Here is a 10,004-nt window from a genome sequence, read left to right as displayed (position 1 = left end):
GACATCGCTGCTCTGGCGAGCCAGAGCCGCACACGGAAACGCCGTTTACCTTCCCGCTGGTAAGCGGTCCCTATTTATCTACTTGCACCCGGAGGTGCTTTCGAACTGCTAGGTTGGCAGGCGCTGGGACCGAGCAGCGGGAGCGCACCCCGCCGCAGGGATTCGAACCGCCGACCTTTCGATCGGCAAGTCCTAGGCGCTGAGGCTTTAACCCACAGCGCCACCTTTTATTAAATCTTTTAATCTAAAATTCTATCTCAGTTAAAGATGATAATTATGTCTGCACTGACATCACTCGAGGAACCAGAGTTACACTTTGCTCTTTTGAAGCTTCCAGTTTTTATGCAGTGTTGGTATTTACAGAAGCTGAAAAGAGCAGAGAAATAAAAACCAGTTTAAAGGAAAAATACAGACCTGCTGTGTTGGAACAGAAAGCCCCATTCACCATGCTTGGTGATCATAGATCATATCATCACAGCATGTTGAAATTAAAAGGCTTGGCTCCCCGAGCAAAACTGGCTCCATTATCTCTTTCCTTGGCTTGATTTGCCTACTTCGGACTCCATAAGATGCCACTGTAAGGTGTGTCAGTGATCAGATGTCAGCTGAAATTGGGGCTCATGGTTTACTTTGAGCTAACCTTCCTGCACTCCCAGCCCACAAGGATTTTCAGATCCATTGCTATAATGATTGAATCACATCACCAGAGCACATTTGGTCTTGGCAGAAGTGCTGTTTAAGCTGCTTGGGAGTTAATAATTTTGGTCAAAATATTAATACCTTCATCATGCAAGTCACTAAAGGATTTCTGATTTAAAATATGGATCTTTAAGTCAGAGTTTAATCAAAGCTGTCCCATGGAAGCAATTCTATTGCCGATATGTGCAGATAGAATCTGTGCAAGAATGAGAGAGTAGAAAACCTGAATAAGTTTTGAAAAAGTTTACTAAAATTATATAGTGCAAAAGCAAGTTTGGGACCATACAGTAGTATTTGTCCACAGTGTAATCTGTTCAATGATTTCTTCATCGTCTGCACAAATGATGACCCACTAAGTCAAATGCAGTCAAGTAACTGTGAGCTCTAGCCTGCCAGCCCCTGGACAGTCCCCCTGCCCACATGTGGACAGTCCCATGCAGGCAGCAAAGACAAGATGCCCTGAGCTCCTGCTGAGCCACCACAAATTGGGGGTGGGCTGCGTTTGGCATAAGTAAGCAGAAGGGACTTCGGCAAACAGGTCATCTGGCCTGAATTGTGGGATGAATAAAGAACCTGGTCATACTAAAATGATCACATTTACAGAACTGGAGATTGCTATATATCCAGATGTCCAAAGAACACCCATGATGTGAGGCGCACAGGATTATTACAGAAGGGACCCCTTCAAAATCTGCATGAACTTGGGAGTGGATGTGTGCAATAAATGTATTTTGTTTCATTGTTCCATTCATTGTCATTATGGACAACCTCATTCATTGGTTCATGTTGTATTTCTTTGATTATTAATTCAGACATTATTATATCAGACATTCTTCATTCTTCCTGTTTCATTAGTTTAAATTTCCTGTGGCAATGGAACCTCCAGTTCCTTTTTCGATGCTTGTAATTTCTGTGTTTTCCATTCAATTGCCATGAACGTTGCATGCCTGCTGCTACTCAGGGCAAGTAGTAATATATATTAAAAGGAGTCAGAAATCAACAAGAGAATAAGTTTATAGAGCACTGGGATTTATTCATAAGCTTTTTGAATGAGAAAGTTGAAGATAATATTTATTCTTATAACTTATTTACACTGATTTGATCTTTAAAGTGCTCTTCCCTACAGAGATTCTTCATGTACCACTTTTCTATGCTTTATTTTATTCTGCTTTCCTCACTCTCAGTTCCACTCCCTTTCTTTTAGACCTTATCCTAACCTATCTGCCAGATTTTTTTTTAAAAAAAATCATGCATCTAGAAAACTAGCACATCAGGGAGGTTAAGCCTGACATCTATTTTTTTATATACAGAGATTTTTTTTGTTGGTTTTTTGAAAGCACTCTGTCATACTTATAGCAATAGCAGCTGAAAGGTTGATATGTTAAGGTTGCTTAAGCATAATAAAGGTGATTGCAATCTTAAGAATAGCACCCTTAGCCAGAAGCAAAGCTTTATGCAACAGGTTAGTGGGATGTGGAGCTCTATCACAGACATAGATAACCAGCCACCCGCTGGTTGTTTTCAGCCAGATATTTCCTGATCTCTAAAAACAGATTGAAGTGTACATGTGGAACTCGATTCTTCACTGGCCACCAAAATCACGCTGTGCACAAAGTTTATCTCAGTGGGGCAAGGAGGCGGATCCATGCAAATGGGCAAATAGCTCCTTGCTTTTTCTGCTTTTTCTGCCTGCCATGCCTCTGAACCCTGGACTAATATTCAGTGGGCTCGACGACTGGATCGTGTCCTTTCTCTCCTATTCCCCCCCCCCCACTAGGTATTCCTCATGGTAAGCCAGCTCCTGGAAGCTCCTATGATGACAATGGAATCAAGTGATCTTGCCAGCTGGACACACATTTTTCAGGAGGTGCTTGTAGTATTGATTCAGACTCTCTTACGGAAAATGCTATAATGGCCCTTGTGCAGCCTGCAGAATCAATTAGACTTGACTGCTTTGCCGGGTGACATTCTTGATGGAACGGATTGATCTGTTTTGCACAAGCAAAGTAGTTACAATTAAGACTTGATTTGGTTATGTTACTAGCAGTAAAATAAAAGAGAATAAGTATGTATGAGAAAAACAATGGGCACTTTCCTTTTGAGGATTAAACCCTCATTACATCACATAGAATCATAGAATCATAGAGTTGGAAGAGACCACAAGGGCCACCGAGTCCAACCCCCTGCCAAGCAGGAAACACCATCAGAGCACTCCTGACATATGGTTGTCAAGCCTCTGCTTAAAGACCTCCAAAGAAGGAGACTCCACCACACTCCTTGGCAGCAAATTCCACTGTCAAACAGCTCTTACTGTCAGGAAGTTCTTCCTAATGTTTAGGTGGAATCTTCTTTCTTGTAGTTTGGAACCATTGCTCCGTGTCCGCTTCTCTGGAGCAGCAGAAAACAACCTTTCTCCCTCCACTATGTGACATCCTTTTATATATTTGAACATGGCTATCATATCACCCCTTAACCTCCTCTTCTCCAGGCTAAACATGCCCAGCTCCCTTAGCCGTTCCTCATAAGGCATTGTTTCCAGGCCTTTGACCATTTTGGTTGACCTCCTCTGGACACGTTCCAGTTTGTCAGTGTCCTTCTTGAACTGTGGTGCCCAGGACTTCCGGGTTAGCGCCTCCGTCAATGGCGGAATTCCTCTGATTGGGAGGAACTTGCTCCGTGGAATTCAGGGTCTGGCCGCCACGCCGAAGGCGGAGACCCACTAAAAATCGCAGATGGGAGAAGCCTGTGAACGTGGGATTTGGCTGGCACCTTTTGCGCCTCCCCTACTCGGGGGGAGACCCAGTTTCGGGGATCTGGAGCAATGTGGGGTGAGTGGCGCGGTGCTTCGAATTGACAGCTTCTTTCACGGAGTGAAGCCGCATTGCTGTTGCTGGAGAGCGCTGACTTTTTCCTGTGGACAATTTGATTCTAAACAACTACCCATGAGTAGAACGGAAAATTGGATTTTTAAACGTCTTAATTTGGCACCGAAACGGGGAGGTTTCAAACAGGAAGTCCGCCTTCCCCTTTTGTAAATAGATTGAAGCAAAGAATTTGCAAGCTTGGAAAGTCCTATGTAAAGGATTAAACTTCCAACGGCTAAAATCATTCAACCCCCTTTGGAGGCAGGAGAAGAGGGGGAAAATTTTGGATCGCGTAAGCCTGCAGGAGAGAGTGAAGAAAGCTGGATTACCACCGCTCTGAACCTGGAAATGGACTGCTAGTAAGACTGACGTTTTTGGGAAAGTTCATTGACTGTTACAGTTAGTTAAATAAGAGAAATACATTGTTTTCATTGTCTCCTTCTGCATTTAAAAAGGAGTAAAAGTAGTTGAAAATTGAAACTAATTTTACTGCTTGAACTGTGCTTAAAAGGATTGATACAAACAGAAATTGTTTCCCTCTAGAGGCAGCCTTTGAAATTGGCTGGCTACAAGAGTTGGGCTGGTGGAATCTCCAGCTGCAAGAGAAAACCGTGAGATTGACCTTGGATTGCTTGAGAATGTTGACAGAAGAAGCTTTAGTGATTGCACTATGCAAGATAAGTGAGTCATTGGAACAGCTCCACAAGAAGACAGATGTGATGAGTATTAAAATTGATATTTTGGGACAAAAAGTGACTAATTTGGGACAAAAAGTGAACATCTACACAGAAACTATTCAGGAACCGATACAGGAATCTACTTTGATATGCCAAATGGTGGAGAAAGCAAGGGAGAAAGTTGTGGTTGTTGAACCTAAAGTAATACAAGTGGAGAGGGAGAGAGCCCCAGCCTTACAGAGGCAATTTGATGATTACAAGTTGTTGCCCTCTATGATTGAATTCAGAGAAAGTCATATTGGAACCGTGCTTGGACTGGAGAAGGAAAGTTGGATAGATCACCTCATGCAGGGATTTACTGACCTTTGGGATCTGGACCTGGGTCAGGAGGAAATTGGAGTTGTGGGGACCTGCAGATTTGGAGGGACTTTGAAACACGTCCTGAAATATCTTTTGGATTTTAGTTTTAACCACGGAGATATGGATGACATGTCGAGAAGGAATAAAAACATTGTTAGGTTGGAGATCCCCCAAGTCCTACTCTTCAGCATCAAAGAAAGGAAATTAAGAACAAGATCAGCAGAAGACAAAGTAAAGTGTATGTATAAATATGAAGAAGATTTGCAGAAGGGACCAGGAAAACAGTTATGAGCCTCGGACAGAAGATCACCAGGTTGATGGACTATATGGAATTGACGGAAATGACTGGCAGAATCCGAGACCAGGGAGAAGAGATGGTGGAAGAAGATTGGAAAAAGTTTAAAGTTTATTTATAGAAATAGAGTAAAATTAATGAGTGTTAGAAAAATGTTGGAATGAAATTATATGGCCTTAGTAGACGTGTTATAAAGAGTTAAGTATAAATAAGTATTTTAGTATTAATGGAAATAAGGTTAAAATAAGTTAAGATATTTATATGACAGAAAATAGTGAAAGATGGAAAGGATTTGCTGAAACAATTAATAGAAGTGGAATACAAAAAGGGAGGTGAGAGGAAGTCGATGAAACAAGGGAATGAAAGATAAGGCATTGAAATGGTATGATGTATTTTATAAATTGTTTTTGTTCTGTTTTGTTTAGTTTAATGCGTTAATGTTGTGTGGTGTATTGTTTATATATTGTACTGTATTTTTTTTTCTTTTTTTTTCTTTCTTCTTTTTTCTCCTTTTCTTTCTTTTCTTGTTTGTAAGGTTTAAAAGTAATAAATATTATTTTTTTAAAAATGAACTGTGGTGCCCAGAACTGGACACAGTACTCCAGGTGAGGTCTGACCAGAGAAGAATACAGTGGCACTATTACTTCCCTTGATCTAGATGCTATACTCCTATTGATGCAGCCCAGAATTGCATTGGCTTTTTGAGCTGCCGCGTCACACTGTTGGCTCATGTCAAGTTTGTGGTCAACCAAGACTCCTAGATCCTTTTCTTTTTTTAAAAAAAAATATTTTTTATTCATTTTTCAAACACATAATAAAAACAAAACACAAAACAGATAGTCAAAACACAAAACAAAAACATACGAAACATTTAAACAAATATAACTCCAAAATTATATTTTCATACCCTTCTTTCCTTCGACTTCCCCATACCTCCCCGTCCCTGCATCCTTGTTTTGTAATTCTTTAGCAACCCTTTGGTCAATTTATCCTGATTCCCTTTCATTAAATTTCCTTTAGTTTTTTAGTTACAGCTGTAATTCTCTGTTTCTTACCCCTTGACATCTTAGCATTCCTTAATTTTGCAACAGTTTTTAAGGTATATTTTAAATTTCTTCCAGTCCTCTTCCACTGTCTCCTTCCCCTGGTCACGGATTCTGCCCGTCATCTCAGCCAGTCCCATAAAGTCCATCACCTTTGTTTGCCATTCTTCTAGAGTAGGTAGTTCTTGCATTTTCCAATACTTCGCCAGTAGAATTCTTGCTGCTGTGGTAGCATACATAAAGAAAATCCTATCCTTCTTTAACACCAATTGGCCAACCATGCCCAAGAGAAAAGCCTCTGGTTTCTTAGGAAAAGTCCACTTAAGGACTTTCTTAATTTCATTATAGATCATTTCCCAGAAAGCTTTAATCTTCGGGCAGGTCCACCAAAGGTGATAAAAAGTACCTTCAGTCTCATTACATTTCCAACATTTATTATTTGGCAAATGATAGATTTTTGCAAGCTTGACTGGGGTCATGTACCACCGATAGATCATTTTCATTATGTTTTCTTTTAAAGCATTGCATGCAGTAAATTTAATACCGGTAGTCCATAACTGTTCCCAGTCAGCAAACATAATATCATGACCGATGTCTTGTGCCCATTTAATCATAGCTGATTTCACCGTCTCGTCCTGTGTGTTCCATTTCAACAGCAAATTATACATTCTTGATAAGTTCTTAGTATTGGGTTCTAACAATTCTGTTTCTAGTTTTGACCTCTCTTTCTGAAATCCTATTTTCCTGTCCTGTTTAAATGTCTCATTTATCTGATGGTAGTGCAACCAATCTCGAACTTTGGGCTTTAATTTCTCGTAACTCTGAAGTTTAACCCTTTCACCATAATATTCTAAGATTTCACAATATTTTGGCCATTTAGAGTCCATATTAAGCTTTTTCACTTCCTTAGCTTCCATTGGTGACACCCACCTGGGAGTTTTACTTTCCAACAAATCTTTATATCGAATCCAAACATTATACAATGCTTTCCTTACAATATGGTTTTTGAAGCCTTTATACACCTTTGCCTTGTCATACCATAAATATGCATGCCAACCAAAGCTATTATCATACCCTTCCAGATCCAAAATGTCCGTGTTCTCAAGAAGTAGCCAGTGTTTCAACCAGCAAAAAGCTGCCGATTCATAATAAAGTCTTAAGTCCGGCAGGGCAAACCCCCCTCTATCTTTTGCATCAGTTAAAATCTTAAATTTTATTCTGGGCTTTTTGCCCTGCCAGACAAATTTTGATATGTCTTTCTGCCACTTCTTGAAACAGTCCATCTTGTCCAAAATTTGCAACGTCTGAAATAAAAATAACATTCTAGGCAATACATTCATCTCGATAGTAGCAATTCGGCCTAACAAGGAAAGTTTCAACCTTGACCATATTTCTAGATCTTTCTTTACTTCTGACCAACATTTTTCATAATTATCCTTAAATAAATTCACATTCTTAGATGTTAAGTTTATCCCCAGGTATTTCACTTTTTTCATTATTTCCAAACCTGTTTCATTCTGAAATCTCTCTCTTTCCTCCATTGTTAAATTTTTTTCCAACACTTTCGTTTTTTGTTTGTTCAGTTTAAAACCTGCTACTCGACCAAATATTTCAATTAATTCTAATACTCTTTTAGTACTAGTGTCTGGCTGTTGCAGGGTCAGTACTAGATCATCTGCAAATGCTCTTAGTTTGTAGTGTCTAACTCCGACCTGAATTCCTTTAACCAACTGGTCCTTTCTAATCATGTTTAACAAAACCTCCAGGACTGATATAAAAAGCAAAGGGGATATTGGGCATCCCTGCCGTGTACCTTTTTCTATGGATATTTCTTCCGTTACCACATTGTTTACAATTAACTTAGCTTCTTGTTTAGAATATATTGCACCTATACCGTTTTCAAAACCTTGGCCTACCCCCATCCCTTGGAGATTCTTCTTCATAAAGCTCCAACAAATATTGTCAAAGGCTTTCTCCGCATCCACGAAAATCAGGACAGCCTTCGTGTTAATGTCGACTTCTAACAACTCCAAAATGTCTATAATGTTCCTCACATTGTCTGACATATGTCTCCCTGGGAGAAAGCCCGTTTGGTCCTTATGAATCTCCCCTATCAACACTCTCTTCAATCTTTTTGCCAAAATGTCTGCAAAAATTTTATAATCCACATTAAGTAAAGATATAGGGCGGTAGTTTCTAACCTGGTTCTTCTCAGTCTCTGTTTTCGGTATAAGTGAGATGAAAGCCTCTTTCCACGATTCAGGTGCCTTTTTCCCCTCCAAAATTTCATTACAAACTTCCTTCAGTGGTTGTATTAGCCATTCCTTCAGCACTTTATAATATTTAGCCGTCAAACCATCTGGTCCTGGTGATTTTCCCAATTGCATATTCTGAATGGCCCCCTCTATTTCTTGTTCTGTTATTTTCTCATTCAAGATCATTTTACTTTGTTCTGAGATTTTTGGTAGGCCATATTCTTTAATAAATTCTTCTATTTCTTGTTCGTTAACTGGCCCTTGTGCATACAATTTCTTAAAAAAGCTTTGAAAACAATTACTTATCTCATTAGGTTTGTAAATAATTTTTCCATCCATTTCTAGACTTGTCACAGTATTCAATTTCTGTCTCTTTTTCAATTACCATGACAGAAGTTTCCCACATTTATCTGCAGATTCAAAGGTCTTTTGTCTCATTTGCTTTATTTTCCATTCTATTTCTTGATTCATGAGTTCCATGTATTGCATCTGATAAAACTTTATTTCTCTCAAAATCTCATGGGACTTTGGTTTGGACCTCAATTTCTTTTCTCCTTCTTTGATTTTTTCTAAGATTTTTTTCTTTCCTCTCATTTTGTTTCTTCCTCTTTATAGAGTTCTGTTGGATTAGGAAACCTCGCATCACGGCTTTGCTTGCGTCCCAAATTGTTCTTTTCTCCACCTCTGTTCTCAAATTTATCTCAAAGTAATCTTTCAATGTAATGTTTTTAGGGCCTTCTTATAAATCTCTTCATCTCTAAATAGGGTGTCATTCATTCTCCATCTAAAGGATCCAGTTGTTGTTAATTTCATTTCCATCTTTATGGCGTTATGGTCGGAGCAGGTTTTTGGGCAGATTTCTACTTTTTTTGTTCTTGGCGCCAGGCTACTAGAAACCCAAATTTGGTCGATTCTTGTCCATGTCATTTTTGCTTCAGAGAAAAAAGTTCCCTCTCTCTCAAGACATTGTTCTCCATATGTCAATCAGGTCCATAGTTTCAGTCATTTCAAAAAAAGTCTTTGGTAGTCTCCCTTCCTTTGAAATCACCTGTCTCTGTGCTTTGTCCATGTTTGTGGAGACGACTCCATTCATATCTTCCATCATTACGATTTTATAGTCTAAAAAGTCCATTAAAGTCTCATGCAACTTCTTAAAAAATTCGGCCTTCCCTTCATTTGGCGCATAAACTCCAACTATCAAATTTTTTTCTCCTTGAATTTGTATTTCAATTGCCAGGTACCTTCCTTGTTCATCTTTAAATATCATTTTTGGAGCCAATTTTTCCTTTGTATAAATCACCACACCTCTTTTCTTCACTTTGTCTGATGAAATAAATTCCTGTCCAAGTCTCTTGTTTGTCAGCAATTTCCTGTGTATCCTGGCAATGTGGGTTTCTTGCAAGCATATTAGGTCTAATTGTTCTCTCTTCAGGATATGAAAAACTTGACGTCTTTTCCGGGGAAGGTTCAAACCGTTGCAATTCCAACTAAGAAGTTGCAGAGACATTTTGTTCTTAAGTACCTGTTCCTCCGACTGCTCCAAGCTTTTGTTCTTCCTCCGATGGTGGTGGTAAAAGTCCGAATGATAGATTTGCAATGTCAGTTGGTTCTTTCTCCTCTACAATTCCTTTCTGCAGGTCTTCCACGTATCTCTCCAGAAACTGTTCTTTGTCTTGAATTGTTCTTATTTTAATCTTCCTTCCTTTAAAGTTAAAGGACAGTCCTTGTGGGAACTCCCATCTAAAGGGTATGGTGTTTTTCTTCAGCAGGTCAACCAAGTTTTTATAGAGGGTTCTCACCTCCAAGATATA

This window comes from Podarcis cretensis (genome assembly GCF_951804945.1).
Source record: "Podarcis cretensis genome assembly, chromosome: 4".
NCBI classification, from domain to species: domain Eukaryota; kingdom Metazoa; phylum Chordata; class Lepidosauria; order Squamata; family Lacertidae; genus Podarcis; species Podarcis cretensis.
This window is presented reverse-complemented; position numbering follows the sequence as displayed.